At 44.8% G+C, this 19,013-nt stretch overlaps 1 protein-coding gene across 1 annotated transcript in view; it reads right to left on the bottom strand.

Moving 5' to 3' along the window:
• CELSR3 (cadherin EGF LAG seven-pass G-type receptor 3) overlaps window positions 1-19,013 on the bottom strand; it is a 210,274-nt gene that overhangs the window by 165,008 nt on the left and 26,253 nt on the right. The gene's annotated exons all lie outside the window — the stretch shown is intronic.

Below are 19,013 nucleotides of genomic sequence, written 5' to 3'. Positions count from 1 at the left end.
CTGCATACAGTACAACCCCAATGCCAATATACAGTATAACACCATGCCCTGCATACAGTACAACCCCAATGCCAATATACAGTATAACACCATGCCCTGCATACAGTACAACCCCAATGCCAATATACAGTATAACACCATGCCCTGCATACAGTACAACCCCAATGCCAATATACAGTATAACACCATGCCCTGCATACAGTACAACCCCAATGCCAATATACAGTATAACACCATGCCCTGCATACAGTACAACCCCAATGCCAATATACAGTATAACACCATGCCCTGCATACAGTACAACCCCAATGCCAATACACAGTATAACTCCATGCCCTGCATACAGTACAACAACAATGCCAATATACAGTATAACACCATGCCCTGCATACAGTACAACATCAATGCCAATATACAGTATAACACCATGCCCTGCATACAGTACAACACCAATGCCAATATACAGTATAACACCATGCCCTGCATACAGTACAACCCCAATGCCAATACACAGTATAACTCCATGCCCTGCATACAGTACAACAACAATGCCAATATACAGTATAACACCATACCCTGCATACAGTACAACATCAATGCCAATATACAGTATAACACCATACCCTGCATACAGTACAACCCCAATGTCAATATACAGTATAACACCATGCCCTGCATACAGTACAACCCCAATGCCAATACACAGTATAACTCCATGCCCTGCATACAGTACAACAACAATGCCAATATACAGTATAACACCATGCCCTGCATACAGTACAACATCAATGCCAATATACAGTATAACACCATGCCCTGCATACAGTACAACACCAATGCCAATATACAGTATAACACCATGCCCTGCATACAGTACAACCCCAATGCCAATACACAGTATAACTCCATGCCCTGCATACAGTACAACAACAATGCCAATATACAGTATAACACCATACCCTGCATACAGTACAACATCAATGCCAATATACAGTATAACACCATACCCTGCATACAGTACAACCCCAATGTCAATATACAGTATAACACCATGCCCTGCATACAGTACAGCCCCAATGCCAATATACAGTATAACACCATACCCTGCATACAGTACAACATCAATGCCAATATACAGTATAACACCATACCCTGCATACAGTACAACCCCAATGCCAATATACAGTATAACACCATACCCTGCATACAGTACAACCCCAATGCCAATATACAGTATAACACCATGCCCTGCATACAGTACAACCCCAATGCCAATATACAGTATAACACCATACCCTGCATACAGTACAACCCCAATGCCAATATACAGTATAACACCATACCCTGCATACAGTACAACCCCAATGCCAATATACAGTATAACACCATACCCTGCATACAGTACAACCCCAATGCCAATATACAGTATAACACCATACCCTGCATACAGTACAACCCCAATGCCAATATACAGTATAACACCATACCCTGCATACAGTACAGCCCCAATGCCAATATACAGTATAACACCATACCCTGCATACAGTACAACCCCAATGCCAATATACAGTATAACACCATACCCTGCATACAGTACAGCCCCAATGCCAATATACAGTATAACACCATACCCTGCATACAGTACAACCGCAATGCCAATATACAGTATAACACCATACCCTGCATACAGTACAACCCCAATGCCAATATACAGTATAACACCATACCCTGCATACAGTACAACCCCAATGCCAATACGAATATACAAATACAAACCAGACCCTACATCAGGGACCAGAAAAAATAATAAATATCATGATATTGTGTAATTAATTCATAATTGAGTAAATAATGTTAACAAATAAGAGCATTTGAATTATGAAAGCAATAAAATTTTTATCTTAACTGAAGCCATAATAATGACATCAGAGAAGCACATCCATGCTGGCACCTGTAGTGCCACAAATTTGAATTATAATTTAAATAATTATGGCTCATCCATATTTTTATTATTTTTGGGGGCACTTAATTGAGTATTAATTAGTGGCAAAGTATAACATATAACAAGTATAACATATTCTTAATGTGTCTCATATAGGGGTGTCCTTTTATACTGCAAAATACGCCCGGAGTGACAGAACTGCATTGCTAGTGTACACTGATCAGTGATTTTTGTGCAACATTTGTACACTTGTGAGCGACTGAATCTGTGTCATAAGGGCTCCAATGCGAGCAGCCGCGCCAATTCCTGTGCCGTTAAAGTCACAACCCAGGGTCTCTGGTATATTGTGTGCGATTTGTCGCTACGTCATGCGATGTGACTAAAGATGTAAAACTCCGAAGAATGTATAAGGTACGCTACTCCTCTCAGAGTGTCTCAGTCACGCCGGACACCTCGCGCCGTATGGCGCAAAGATGCGCTCAATACACGCAGTGTCTGTGGTCAGAGACATTTTCTGGTGAGTTCCTGCCCTATGTGTTTATTTCTCTAGATCAGTGGTTCTCAAACTCCGTCCTCAGGACCCCACACAGGTCACGTTTTCCAGGTCACCCAGCAGGTGCACAGGTGTATTTATTACTCACTGACACATTTTAAAAGATCCACAGGTGGAGCTAATTATTTCACTCGTGATTCTGTGAGGAGACCTGGAAAACAAGCACTGTTTGGGGTCCTGAGGACCGAGTTTGAGAACCTGTGCTCTAGATCCTATTCTGCATTGAAATAGTGTATTAACCCCTTATTCTCTAGCGGCATTGCCCTACACTCACTATTTGTACATATACACTGTTTATACATATTGTAATATTGGACATTTGTGAGGGTTACATCATTTATTGCAACCTTTGTGTAGCATGAACCAGAAGAGGTTATCGCCACGCAGCCAGCAGCTGTGGATCATACATTTGCCTAATGATGGATCAGGCTTGGAGGCAATTGGTTAGGGTGATGCAGGTCAGATGGTGTCAAGTTACTGTCATTATGAGGTCACTCATTTCCTCACAGTACTCCCTAGCTGCCCCCTACACTGCCTGCAGCCTTGAGACCAGATGCATCCTGGGATATGTATGAGCCCACACTTACATGGAAATGAGAATGACATATTTTATAATACTATTATTTACCTTTAATAGCAGCCTGTGAAGTGTGATATATAGCCTTCATTACACATACACTTTGCCATTGCACTACTCAGGCCCAGGTCTAATTTTAGGGGCCTCTTTTCCAAGCCCTTCGGCCCCATAAATCATAAGGAACCAGACATTTCTGCGTGATTTATGTGACATAGCTATTTAACAAGTGTCTTAACGCAGGAGATTCCCGCCAGGGCCTATAGCGGGGCACTTCTGCTCTCGGAGCTCAACCCCGTGCCCCAGAACATGTGATGTCAAACTGCACAATGACTGGCTGGTGGATGGGGCGAGGGAGGAGGGTGTTAAAGATTGAGAGCCTGATTCGGAGCTGCACGCTATCCGCACGACATCCCGATGATCACGTAGTTGAGTGATATTTTTTTTTAATTCCTAAAAACAAAAAACAAAGAGGCTATTGGGATCGAGATGGATGGTATCAGAAATGTCGGGGAAAAGTGATTGGCGGTGACTTGGAGGTGGGTAGTAGCACACGCAAAAATGGTCCGTTCAGTAAGGCCGAAACTAGTTTTGTTAAGACAGTCATTTGGCTCCCCCCCACTATGCCACCTACAGTAATGCTCCTTACCCCACTTATGCCACACACAGTAATGCCCCTTATAAATAATGCCACTTGCAGTAATCCCCGTTAGACATAATGCCACACACTGTAATGCCATACATAATGCCACACAGTAATGCCCCTTATACATAATGCCACACACAGTAATGCCCCTTATACATTATGCCACAGACAGTAATGCCCCTTATACATTAAGCTACACAGTAGTGCCCCTTATATATTCTGCCACACAATAATGCCCCTTATATATTATGCCACACACACAGTAATGCCCTTATACATTCTGCCACACAGTAATGCCCTTACACATTCTGCCAAACACAGTAAAGTCCCTCACACCATTATGGCACACACAGTAATGCGCCGTACACAATTATGACCCCCCACCACCCACGCAGCCTCTCACCTGGTCCCCCTCCTTCCACAGCAGCCCAGCAGGTGTTGATCTGAAGTTGTACGCTTGCCCCACAGCCAGCCGCCCGCAGTCCTTCCTTGAGAGAGATACAGTGCCCCCCACTGCCGTCACTCTAATGTGGTGGCAGTCGCGAACCAATCATGGCTCGCGACCGGTCCCACAATTGGCCACATTAGAATGACGGCAGAGGGCACTGTGTCTCTCAGGGCTGCAGGAGGCTGGTGCGGCTTCAAATCCACACCTGCTTCCACCCAGCCCCCCTCGGCAGCATATGCGTCCCCCTATATTCTTTGCCCGGGGCAAGTGCCCCCTTAGCCCCCCTAGTTGCAGGCCTGCATTCAGTTGGAGTGTTATGGGAATGACGTGCGCGTGTCAATGCAAACGGCTGCCTTACCAGACGCACAGCCAACCACAAGGGAGGCCAAGGTCAGACAGAGAAACAGCATCTGCCATAGGACTGGTGCAAGTTCCGATGATGTGACCAATGGTGGCGTATAATGGTGCACCAATCAGTATTACAGCGTTCACGGGCGCTAAAAGTGGGCGTCTCAGTCATTGACTGTTCGGCCGAATGAATGTACCCTAGGGAAGGAGCTTGTAGCGGCGGTTTCCATGTTGTGAATAGGCACCCTGCCGGCTTTGACCAATAACTTTAAAACAGCAACAGGAATTAATGTTAAACAAGCCTGATTTAACATTAATTATTTTGGCTGTTTTAAATCCATTGGTCAAAGCTGTGACACATCGGGGGGATAGTAAATTTGCCCCATGTTCCGTTCTGGCATTACAGACCCATTTATGCTGTGCGGTAATTCCCATATTGGCCACTAGAGGAACTTAGGTGTCACCACCAGATGGTCGATGTCAATGCAAACCACAAAAGGCACTGTGCTAGAGAACAAGTCATTAATATGTGCGGCGTACAGATACTGATTCAAAGGCCTTAGGCTACTGTATTTGTAAATACGGTGTCGCAGTTTAATATAACAAAAAAAAAAAAAAAAAGACCTTCGCTCCGCCAATTTTAAATGTCTAACACTTCTGTTCGGCTCCCTCCCTTTTACCTAATTGCGTATCCTCCTAACCCTGTCCTCAGTGCAATCAGGGTCGTTACATTATAGGCCTAGAGAGAGCCCCCTCATAGAGCCGCATTATCCATTGGACAGCTGCTGTCACTCTACAGCATAATACCACAAGTGAAAGGTCCCACAAACAATAGCCGGCCGTAACAAAGACACAATGAGCTCCCAGGAGCAGCAGAACCAACGCAAGAGATCTGTAGAGTAAAAGCTATGCCAGGGGGAGGTGACACAGCGTACAATTGGCAATGATTGATTCATTCATCCGTTTATTATTTTAAGTTTAATTAACCTATCGGCTGCCGGCTGCCCCTGATACATGCACGTATCGTTGCGCTTTAAATATCTCCCAGCATTTTTACCCAGGCCGTCATGTGCTCTAGCTGAGCCGTCAAGGTGCAGGGAGAGAGGTGGATGAGACAAGAGCGGTTGTGTTAATATGAGAGCTAATGCACGTCTGTATGTGCCTTGAACACACAGCCTGGCAGTCAGGGGCCTAACGGACTCACAAATGTTAATGGGCATTCGTTCTCAGAAAAGGCAGCGGGCTGTGCATCGCCTATCCCTGTCCAAAGAGAGATAAAGCAATTCCAATTTATTACACCAAGGCCACAGAAGCAGGAACCCGCCTTGAATGAGCGGACATGGAAAAAAAAAAACGAGCGGCCTGTCTGCGCGTCTATCTCCACGAGAGCACACGGCCCCAGCCTGTTTGATAGGGGCTCATGAAAGACACACAGAGAACTTTTGAAATTGCGCAACAAAGGAACGGGGAATAATTATACTGTTTGAACAGCCATTCTGAGCTTTTTATTTTTCGCCAGCAATGACATCTGTCAAAGTCATAAGCGAACGCTGTAATCAGACTGTGAAATTAGGAAGCAAATATGAAAGAGGTTTCAAGGCAGATGCTAATCAATTCTGAGAGTAAGTCTGCAAATCTTACAGTCTTTACACAGGAAATCGGGGAAATGGACAGGAATAATTCACTTAACCCTTAAATGCTGGGCAGCGATGCCGCATCCACCGCTGGAGGGCTCACGCGTGCCTCTGTGCATATACATAGTACATGTTTATTTGCAGTCACATAACGGTACATCATGGCATTGCAAGCACCAGTTAGACCACACATGATTCATCTATTCACAGTATAAAATAAAGTCCCTGGTAGGCGTCTGTCTGTGTGTTTGGGCTAATCTAGAGAACCACTGGGCGGATTTTGATGCAGTTGTCACTATTGTATAGAGCATGTGTGGAGGAAGGATTAGGTGTATGACACAGTAATTTATGACACAAGGGAGCAGAGCAGTGATGATATTAGTGATGTAGCTGTCACTATTGTATAGAGCATGAGTGGAGGAAGGATTAGGTGTATGACACAGTAATGTATGACACAAGGGAGCAGAGCAGTGATGATATTAGTGATGTAGGTGTCACTAGTGTATAGAGCATGTGTGGAGGAAGGATTAGGTGTATGACACAGTAATTTATGACACAAGGGAGCAGAGCAGTGATGATATTAGTGATGTAGCTGTCACTATTGTATAGAGCATGAGTGGAGGAAGGATTAGGTGTATGACACAGTAATGTATGACATTAGGGAGCAGAGCAGTGATGATATTAGTGATGTAGATGTCACTAGTGTATACAGCATTTGAGGAGGAAGGATTAGGTGTATGACACAGTAATGTATGACACAAAGGAGCAGAGCAGTGATGATATTAGTGATGTAGGTGTCACTAGTGTATAGAGCATATGTGGAGGAAGGATTAGGTGTATGACACAGTAATGTATGACACAAGGAAGCAGAGCAGTGATGATATTAGTGATGTAGGTGTCACTAGTGTATAGAGCATGTGTGGAGGAAGGATTAGGTGTATGACACAGTAATTTATGACACAAGGGAGCAGAGCAGTGATGATATTAGTGATGTAGCTGTCACTATTGTATAGAGCATGTGTGGAGGAAGGATTAGGTGTATGACACATTAATGTATGACAATAGGGAGCAGAGCAGTGATGATATTAGTGATGTAGATGTCACTATTGTATATAGCATATGCAGAGGAAGGATTAGGTGTATGACATAGTAATTTATGACAATAGGGAGCAGAGCAGTGATGATATTAGTGATACAGCTGTCACTAGTGTATAGAGCATGTGTGGAGGAAGGATTAGGTGTAGGACACAGTAATGTATGACACAAGGGATCAGAGCAGTGATGATATTAGTGATGTAGCTGTCACTAGTGTATAGAGCATGTGTGTAGAAAGGATTAGGTGTAGGACACAGTAATGTATGACACTAGGGAGCAGAGCAGTGATGATATTAGTGATGTAGATGTCACTAGTGTATAGAGCATGTGTGGAGGAAGGATTAGGTGTATGACACAGTAATGTATGACACTAGGGAGTAGAGCAGTGATGATATTAGTGATGTAGATGTCACTAGTGTATAGAGCATGTGTGGAGGAAGGATTAGGTGTATGACACAGTAATGTATGACAATAGGGAGCAGAGCAGTGATGATATTAGTGATGTAGGTGTCACTAGTGTAAAGAACATGTGTGCAGGAAGGATTAGGTGTATGACACATTAATGTATGACAATAGGGAGCAGAGCAGTGATGATAGTGATGTAGCTGTCACTATTGTATAGAGCATGTGTGGAGGAAGGATTAGGTGTATGACACAGTAATGTATGACACAAAGGAGCAGAGCAGTGATGATATTAGTGATGTAGCTGTCACTAGTGTATAGAGCATGTGTGGAGGAAGGATTAGGTGTATGACACAGTAATGTATGACAATAGGGAGCAGAGCAGTGATTATATTAGTGATGTAGGTGTCACTAGTGTATAGAGCATGTGTGGAGGAAGGATTAGGTGTAGGACACAGTAATGTATGACAATAGGGAGCAGAGCAGTGATGATATTAGTGATGTAGATGTCACTAGTGTATAGAGCATGTGTGGAGGAAGGGTTAGGTGTATGACACAGTAATGTATGACAATAGGGAGCAGAGCAGTGATGATATTAGTGATGTAGGTGTCACTAGTGTATAGAGCATGTGTGGAGGAAGGATTAGGTGTAGGACACAGTAATGTATGACACAAGAGAGCAGAGCAGTGATGATATTAGTGATGTAGATGTCACTAGTGTATAGAGCATGTGTGGAGGAAGGATTAGGTGTAGGACACAGTAATGTATGACACAAGAGAGCAGAGCAGTGATGATATTAGTGATGTAGATGTCACTAGTGTATAGAGCATGTGTGGAGGAAGGATTAGGTGTAGGACACAGTAATGTATGACAATAGGGAGCAGAGCAGTGATGATAGTGATACAGCTGTCACTAGTGTATAGAGCATGTGTGGAGGAAGGATTAGGTGTATGACACAGTAATGTATGACACAAGGGAGCAGAGCAGTGATGATATTAGTGATACAGCTGTCACTAGTGTATAGAGCATGTGTGGAGGAAGGATTAGGTGTATGACACATTAATGTATGACAATAGGGAGCAGAGCAGTGATGATATTAGTGATGAAGCTGTCACTAGTGTATAGAGCATGTGTGGAGGAAGGATTAGGTGTATGACACATTAATGTATGACAATAGGGAGCAGAGCAGTGATGATATTAGTGATGTAGATGTCACTATTGTATATAGCATATGCAGAGGAAGGATTAGGTGTATGACATAGTAATTTATGACAATAGGGAGCAGAGCAGTGATGATATTAGTGATACAGCTGTCACTAGTGTATAGAGCATGTGTGGAGGAAGGATTAGGTGTAGGACACAGTAATGTATGACACAAGGGATCAGAGCAGTGATGATATTAGTGATGTAGCTGTCACTAGTGTATAGAGCATGTGTGTAGAAAGGATTAGGTGTAGGACACAGTAATGTATGACACTAGGGAACAGAGCAGTGATGATATTAGTGATGTAGATGTCACTAGTGTATAGAGCATGTGTGGAGGAAGGATTAGGTGTATGACACAGTAATGTATGACACTAGGGAGTAGAGCAGTGATGATATTAGTGATGTAGATGTCACTATTGTATAGAGCATGTGTGGAGGAAGGATTAGGTGTATGACACAGTAATGTATGACACAAGGGAGCAGAGCAGTGATGATATTAGTGATGTAGCTGTTACTAGTGTATAGAGCATGTGTGGAGGAAGGATTAGGTGTAGGACACAGTAATGTATGACAATAGGGAGCAGAGCAGTGATGATATTAGTGATGTAGGTGTCACTAGTGTATAGAGCATGTGTGGAGGAAGGATTAGGTGTATGACACATTAATGTATGACAATAGGGAGCAGAGCAGTGATGATATTAGTGATGTAGATGTCACTATTGTATAGAGCATGTGTGGAGGAAGGATTAGGTGTAGGACACAGTAATGTATGACAATAGGGAGCAGAGCAGTGATGATAGTGATACAGCTGTCACTAGTGTATAGAGCATGTGTGGAGGAAGGATTAGGTGTATGACACAGTAATGTATGACAATAGGGAGCAGAGCAGTGATGATATTAGTGATGTAGATGTCACTATTGTATATAGCATATGCAGAGGAAGGATTAGGTGTATGACATAGTAATTTATGACAATAGGGAGCAGAGCAGTGATGATATTAGTGATATAGCTGTCACTAGTGTATAGAGCATGTGTGGAGGAAGGATTAGGTGTAGGACACAGTAATGTATGACACAAGGGATCAGAGCAGTGATGATATTAGTGATGTAGCTGTCACTAGTGTATAGAGCATGTGTGTAGAAAGGATTAGGTGTAGGACACAGTAATGTATGACACTAGGGAGCAGAGCAGTGATGATATTAGTGATGTAGATGTCACTAGTGTATAGAGCATGTGTGGAGGAAGGATTAGGTGTATGACACAGTAATGTATGACACTAGGGAGTAGAGCAGTGATGATATTAGTGATGTAGATGTCACTAGTGTATAGAGCATGTGTGGAGGAAGGATTAGGTGTATGACACAGTAATGTATGACAATAGGGAGCAGAGCAGTGATGATATTAGTGATGTAGGTGTCACTAGTGTAAAGAACATGTGTGCAGGAAGGATTAGGTGTATGACACATTAATGTATGACAATAGGGAGCAGAGCAGTGATGATAGTGATGTAGCTGTCACTATTGTATAGAGCATGTGTGGAGGAAGGATTAGGTGTATGACACAGTAATGTATGACACAAAGGAGCAGAGCAGTGATGATATTAGTGATGTAGCTGTCACTAGTGTATAGAGCATGTGTGGAGGAAGGATTAGGTGTATGACACAGTAATGTATGACAATAGGGAGCAGAGCAGTGATTATATTAGTGATGTAGGTGTCACTAGTGTATAGAGCATGTGTGGAGGAAGGATTAGGTGTAGGACACAGTAATGTATGACAATAGGGAGCAGAGCAGTGATGATATTAGTGATGTAGATGTCACTAGTGTATAGAGCATGTGTGGAGGAAGGATTAGGTGTAGGACACAGTAATGTATGACAATAGGGAGCAGAGCAGTGATGATAGTGATACAGCTGTCACTAGTGTATAGAGCATGTGTGGAGGAAGGATTAGGTGTATGACACAGTAATGTATGACACAAGGGAGCAGAGCAGTGATGATATTAGTGATACAGCTGTCACTAGTGTATAGAGCATGTGTGGAGGAAGGATTAGGTGTATGACACATTAATGTATGACAATAGGGAGCAGAGCAGTGATGATATTAGTGATGAAGCTGTCACTAGTGTATAGAGCATGTGTGGAGGAAGGATTAGGTGTATGACACATTAATGTATGACAATAGGGAGCAGAGCAGTGATGATATTAGTGATGTAGATGTCACTATTGTATATAGCATATGCAGAGGAAGGATTAGGTGTATGACATAGTAATTTATGACAATAGGGAGCAGAGCAGTGATGATATTAGTGATACAGCTGTCACTAGTGTATAGAGCATGTGTGGAGGAAGGATTAGGTGTAGGACACAGTAATGTATGACACAAGGGATCAGAGCAGTGATGATATTAGTGATGTAGCTGTCACTAGTGTATAGAGCATGTGTGTAGAAAGGATTAGGTGTAGGACACAGTAATGTATGACACTAGGGAGCAGAGCAGTGATGATATTAGTGATGTAGATGTCACTAGTGTATAGAGCATGTGTGGAGGAAGGATTAGGTGTATGACACAGTAATGTATGACACTAGGGAGTAGAGCAGTGATGATATTAGTGATGTAGATGTCACTAGTGTATAGAGCATGTGTGGAGGAAGGATTAGGTGTATGACACAGTAATGTATGACAATAGGGAGCAGAGCAGTGATGATATTAGTGATGTAGGTGTCACTAGTGTACAGAACATGTGTGCAGGAAGGATTAGGTGTATGACACATTAATGTATGACAATAGGGAGCAGAGCAGTGATGATAGTGATGTAGCTGTCACTATTGTATAGAGCATGTGTGGAGGAAGGATTAGGTGTATGACACAGTAATGTATGACACAAAGGAGCAGAGCAGTGATGATATTAGTGATGTAGCTGTCACTAGTGTATAGAGCATGTGTGGAGGAAGGATTAGGTGTATGACACAGTAATGTATGACAATAGGGAGCAGAGCAGTGATGATATTAGTGATGTAGGTGTCACTAGTGTATAGAGCATGTGTGGAGGAAGGATTAGGTGTAGGACACAGTAATGTATGACAATAGGGAGCAGAGCAGTGATGATATTAGTGATGTAGATGTCACTAGTGTATAGAGCATGTGTGGAGGAAGGGTTAGGTGTAGGACACATTAATGTATGACAATAGGGAGCTGAGCAGTGATGATATTAGTGATGTAGATGTCACTATTGTATAGAGCATGTGTGGAGGAAGGATTAGGTGTAGGACACAGTAATGTATGACAGAAGGGAGCAGAGAAGTGATGATATTAGTGATGCAGTTGTCACTAGTGTATAGAGCATGTGTGGAGGAAGGGTTAGGTGTAGGACACAGTAATGTATGACAATAGGGAGCAGAGCAGTGATGATATTAGTGATGTAGATGTCACTATTGTATAGAGCATGTGTGGAGGAAGGATTAGGTGTAGGACACAGTAATGTATGACAATAGGGAGCAGAGCAGTGATGATATTAGTGATACAGCTGTCACTAGTGTATAGAGCATGTGTGGAGGAAGGATTAGGTGTAGGACACAGTAATGTATGACACAAGGGATCAGAGCAGTGATGATATTAGTGATGTAGATGTCACTAGTGTATAGAGCATGTGTGGAGGAAGGATTAGGTGTATGACACAGTAATGTATGACACTAGGGAGTAGAGCAGTGATGATATTAGTGATGTAGATGTCACTAGTGTATAGAGCATGTGTGGAGGAAGGATTAGGTGTATGACACAGTAATGTATGACAATAGGGAGCAGAGCAGTGATGATATTAGTGATGTAGGTGTCACTAGTGTACAGAACATGTGTGCAGGAAGGATTAGGTGTATGACACATTAATGTATGACAATAGGGAGCAGAGCAGTGATGATAGTGATGTAGCTGTCACTATTGTATAGAGCATGTGTGGAGGAAGGATTAGGTGTATGACACAGTAATGTATGACACTAGGGAGTAGAGCAGTGATGATATTAGTGATGTAGATGTCACTAGTGTATAGAGCATGTGTGGAGGAAGGATTAGGTGTATGACACAGTAATGTATGACAATAGGGAGCAGAGCAGTGATGATATTAGTGATGTAGGTGTCACTAGTGTACAGAACATGTGTGCAGGAAGGATTAGGTGTATGACACATTAATGTATGACAATAGGGAGCAGAGCAGTGATGATAGTGATGTAGCTGTCACTATTGTATAGAGCATGTGTGGAGGAAGGATTAGGTGTATGACACAGTAATGTATGACACAAAGGAGCAGAGCAGTGATGATATTAGTGATGTAGCTGTCACTAGTGTATAGAGCATGTGTGGAGGAAGGATTAGGTGTATGACACAGTAATGTATGACAATAGGGAGCAGAGCAGTGATTATATTAGTGATGTAGGTGTCACTAGTGTATAGAGCATGTGTGGAGGAAGGATTAGGTGTAGGACACAGTAATGTATGACAATAGGGAGCAGAGCAGTGATGATATTAGTGATGTAGGTGTCACTAGTGTATAGAGCATGTGTGGAGGAAGGATTAGGTGTACGACAGTAATGTATGACACTAGGGAGCAGAGCAGTGATGATATTAGTGATGTAGATGTCACTAGTGTATAGAGCATGTGTGGAGGAAGGGTTAGGTGTAGGACACATTAATGTATGACAATAGGGAGCTGAGCAGTGATGATATTAGTGATGTAGATGTCACTAGTGTATAGAGCATGTGTGGAGGAAGGATTAGGTGTAGGACACAGTAATGTATGACAGAAGGGAGCAGAGAAGTGATGATATTAGTGATGCAGTTGTCACTAGTGTATAGAGCATGTGTGGAGGAAGGGTTAGGTGTAGGACACAGTAATGTATGACAATAGGGAGCAGAGCAGTGATGATATTAGTGATGTAGATGTCACTATTGTATAGAGCATGTGTGGAGGAAGGATTAGGTGTAGGACACAGTAATGTATGACAATAGGGAGCAGAGCAGTGATGATATTAGTGATGTAGCTGTCACTAGTGTATAGAGCATGTGTGGAGGAAGGATTAGGTGTAGGACACAGTAATGTATGACAATAGGGAGCAGAGCAGTGATGATATTAGTGATGTAGATGTCACTATTGTATAGAGCATGTGTGGAGGAAAGATTAGGTGTAGGACACAGTAATATATGACAATAGGGAGCAGAGCAGTGATTATATTAGTGATATAGGTGTCACTAGTGTATAGAGCATGTGTGGAGGAAGGATTAGGTGTAGGACACAGTAATGTATGACAGAAGGGAGCAGAGAAGTGATGATATTAGTGATGCAGTTGTCACTAGTGTATAGAGCATGTGTGGAGGAAGGGTTAGGTGTAGGACACAGTAATGTATGACAATAGGGAGCAGAGCAGTGATGATATTAGTGATGTAGATGTCACTATTGTATAGAGCATGTGTGGAGGAAGGATTAGGTGTAGGACACAGTAATGTATGACAATAGGGAGCAGAGCAGTGATGATATTAGTGATGTAGCTGTCACTAGTGTATAGAGCATGTGTGGAGGAAGGATTAGGTGTAGGACACAGTAATGTATGACAATAGGGAGCAGAGCAGTGATGATATTAGTGATGTAGATGTCACTATTGTATAGAGCATGTGTGGAGGAAAGATTAGGTGTAGGACACAGTAATGTATGACAATAGGGAGCAGAGCAGTGATGATATTAGTGATGTAGATGTCACAAGTGTATAGAGTATGTGTGGAGGAAGGATTAGGTGTATGACACATTAATGTATGACAAACGGGAGCCGAGCAGCGATGATTTTAGAGAGGCAAGTCCATGAGAAAACGGACGTCCCAGCGACCAAAACCTTTAAAGATATATCACAACGGTGGACTATGGCCCTCATTCAGAGCCGCTTGCAAAAAGCGAGCGCTCGCTTTGAATGAGGGCGGCCACTTTTGTTTTGAAAGCCGGCCTCCTGGCCACTCGCTAAGCTGTGGGTTACCACCCACAGCTTTAGCAAGTGACCAGGTGATGGTCGCGATGGTCGAGTCCATCGCGACCATCGGGGCTTGCGATGAGACCCTTGCGGTAGAGGCTACCGCAAGCCCCAGTGAGCTTCCGGCTCTAATAGAGCCGGAAACTCACTACTGACATCACTCGTGATGTCAGTAGGGCCGCCCCCAAATGGCAGGCGTTCTTTCGGGAACACCTCCTTTTGGCCAGCCAACCTCCCCCCCGCCTACAAAACGGGGTGAGCTGTCGATCACCATCGAACAGCCGCCCCGTTTGTAGCGAGCCCCGAAGCGAGAGAATTTCTCTCTCGCTCCGTGGTTTGCGCACCCGCCGTGCCCCACCATCGACCCACTTGCGAGCGCATAGGCGCTTGCGAGTGGGTCTGAATGAGGGCCTATATTTTATACCATGTAGAGATGCGTATTATCCGGTTTCTCCAGAAAACGTGATGTAAGCCCTTTTAACTATTCAAAAATTTCAGTTTTTCCCTTTTTTTTTTACCGTTCCTATTTCATTTTATATGAAAAACAATTCTTATATTCCAAACGAGTCCAATTCCCGGTAAGAGTCTGCTTTGGCCTGACAATAAATATAGCGCAGGGACAGACACGTAACGTGGCTGGAGCTGACCTAAGTGGAGAGTGTTTTGCTCATGGACAACTTTCCATGGTCCTTTTGCGCGTTACGTCAAATCTAAATGTTTTTGTGTTGACGTCAGGAGGAAAAACAACTAATGTCGCCTACAAGGCAATCTTATAAGAACTCAGTTAAAAAAGATTTTCGCCGTAAATTCAGACTTACTCCCGTGCGAAACCGAGGCGGGGCACTAGCTTCATTTATAAATCAGAGTGAAGAGACAAAAAAAATGTATAAACTTGCAGTATATTTATACTCGCTTTAATGCATTTTACGCTGCACATCTTTCTGTTTGGCGCAGTAAAAGAGAAGACTTAGGGCCTGATTCAGACCCGCTTGCGAGCGCTGAGTGCTCGCAAGCGGGTCGATGTTGCCCAAGTGCGCATGCGCACGAGGGAGCCGGCTCCGTCATGCGCATGCGCGAGACTCGATTAACGACGGCCAAGCCGTCGTTATGGGGCTCTCGTTATGGGGCTCGCAGCAAAGGGGGCGTGCTGTCGATGGTGATTGACAGCACGCCCCCTTTGGTGGGCGTGCCGGGGGCGTGGCTGCCCAGATGGAGGCGTTCCCATGGGAACGCCTACCGTCTGGGTCCGGCCCTATTGACATCACTAGTGATGTCAGTGGGAGTGCTTTTGGCTCTGATAGAGCCAAAAGCACTCCTGGGCTTGCGGCAGCGAGACCCTACCGCAGGGTCTCGTCGCAAGCCCGATGGTCGCGATGGTCTTGACCATCGCGACCATCATTTTGGCCGCTCGCTATAGCTGTGGGTGGTCACCCACAGTTATGCGAGCGGCCAGGAGGCCGCTCCAGAAAGGAGAAGGGACGGCCCTGATTCAGAGCGAGCTCTGTCAGAGTGTCCGGCTCTGAATTAGGGCCTTAGAACCATTTTCAGGTTAGTAATGCAGTATCCTCCCAGATTTTGACCTGTTTACCCGTTTTCTGTGTTTTTCCATTAAGTTCAATGAATTACGTTTTTGTCAGCGGTGTGTAAAACGCAAAGACGTACGCTAATTAAATCGCAGCTGCAAAGATGTACGCTATTTAAATCGCAGCTGCAAAGATGTACGCTAATTAAATCGCAGCTGCAAAGACGTATGCTAATTAAATCGCAGCTGCAAAGACGTACGCTAATTAAATCGCAGCTGCAAAGACGTACGCTAATTAAATCGCAGCTTCGAAAATATTCTAATGGTTGCAAAGCTTACCTGAGCATAAGGACGACCACTGCTGCCTTCTCATATGCGTACCCAGTCGCTTACCTGCATAAACATCGGTAACATCAAAGCACAGCAAGCAGCCATCTTGCCCTTGCGGAAGGTCAGACCTGCCGCAGCCTTGGGAACTCATCTGACACGCAGAGTTGCGTATGCAATCGCAGTGGCTAATTTATGCACACCCATGAAACGGCGTTCAAACGGACAGGCACGCCTGCGTTTCTCAGACCACTCCCTCGTCACCACCACCAAACGCTGACAGCCGGTCACTCACTCTGAAATGGATTCCTCTGTACGTCAGTACTTGCAATGGCCTGAATCAGGCCTATAGTGTAATGACAGCGTTACATGCGCCAATCACCCACATGCTCCATCACGTTTCAAATAGCCGCTGCCGACAGAGCGGTTATTGTCTGAGAGCGTTCGCTTTTCTGTCCTGCATATTATTAAAAAACAAATTGAAACCTGCCTTCTGCTCGAGCCATAGGGAAGCCATGTAATAATTTGCATTGCAGGCTTTTCAGCTTGGCAGGCACTTGATAGAACTCTGAGAACACAGAGGTCTTCCATCAATGTACTGCAAGCACCTGCTGCTTGCACCATGGCAACTGGAAGGCCAAAGGACACCCAAGCCTGGGTCTAGGGAGCAGTGGCGGCTCCAGAGGTGGGGCTGCAGCACAGTCCAAACTTCAAATAGGGGAGCCACACCAACTGCCACTCTAAACACTGCCAAACATCACCGGCTAGGACTCACTGGCAGTTGGTGTGGCTCCCCTATTGAGCTGCCACTGATAGAGAACGTTCACCAGATTCAATAACATTCCCCAGACAACAACGCAGCTGGAAGAATTCCAAAATCAACTTAATGCATTATGTGCAGGGATAAGGGAGATGGTGGTGTGTGTGTTGGGGGCAGCAGATGAGGGTCTGTACAAAATACAGGGGCCTGTATGTGTAGTGTGTGGCACATTAGTTTATCTTGGACATCTTTCAAGGCAACCCCAAAGTTTTTGGTACCAGGGTCTCAAGTTAGTTTAGGCAGCCGTGGGGTGGGACCTCCAACTTCACTAAATAGGCAAAAGAAAAAGTTCAATATGACAAATGTGAGGGGTAGATGACACAAGCCCATCAGGTTCAACTTTTTTTTAAGTTCTAACAGCGTTGATCCAGGAGAAGTGAGGCAGAACCTGGCAGCGGCAGCCACCAATGATCTTTGGTTCCTAATACAATACCCTACTCGGGATGTAGTTAGAATCCCGACTCATGGGAAGCCGTCTGACGGAATTCCGGAATCGAAATCCCGACTTAGTACTAAAGAGAGGCGTCTAAATCCCGAGCCAATCTTTAGCCCGACGACGGAATCCCGACAGACGGCTTCGCGAATGAAGATAAGCTGGAAGGGTTAGCTGTTAGTCGTGGGGGGAGAGGGGGGGGTAGGTTTAGGCACTCCCTGGGGGACTTAGGGTTAGGCACCACCCTGGGAGTTTTAGGGTTAGGGGTTAGGCACCACCAAGAGAAGATTATGGGGGGGGGGGGGTGAGGCTAGAGTTAGCTTACTTACCTGCCCCGTTGGGATTATGCTGTTTCGAGGTTCCGGCATCTGCATTCAGCCACCGGGAATTTATACCCAACCCCCCCCTACTCTATTACGTGGAGTTCCTTAGGGCCTTATTCAGACCCGGTCGCAAGCGCTGAGCGTTCGCAACCGGGTCGATGTTTGCCCACTGGGCATGCGCACGTCGGAGCCGGCTCCGACGTGCGCATGTGCGAGACCCGGCTAGCGATGGGCGCTCTGTCGCTATGGGTCTCGCACCAAAGGGGGTGAGCTGTCGATGGTGATTGAGAGCTCGCCCCGTTTGGGAGGCAGGCAGGGGTGGGTGGCCAGGCAAACGGAGGCTTTCCCGACGGAACACTTGCCGTTTGTGGGCGGCCCCACTGACATCAGCAATGATGTCAGTGGGGAGCTTCCTGCTCGGTCAGAGCAGGAAGCTCCCTGGGGCTTGCGCTTGCCGAGACCCAACCTTAGGGTCTCGTCGCAAGCCCCGATGTTCGTGATGGTCCTCACCATCGCGACCATCAACCTGGTCGCTCGCTAAAGCTGTGGGTGGTAACCCACAGCTTAGCTAGCGACCAGGGGGCCGCACTTCACACCACAAGCGGCCACCCTCATTCAGAGCAACCGCTTGTATCTAGCAATCGACTCTGAATGAGGGCCTTAGCCTTCAAGGTCTATCTCTTGCACAAGGGAGCTAATCACAATTTCTCTAACATTTTAGTCCAGCAATA

Source organism: Taudactylus pleione, unplaced genomic scaffold (genome assembly GCF_031769625.1).
Source record: "Taudactylus pleione unplaced genomic scaffold, aTauple2 ptg000607l, whole genome shotgun sequence".
Lineage (NCBI taxonomy): Eukaryota > Metazoa > Chordata > Amphibia > Anura > Myobatrachidae > Taudactylus > Taudactylus pleione.
The sequence above is the reverse complement of the archived record's forward strand: the minus strand, read 5'-3'. Positions and strand labels throughout refer to the sequence as shown.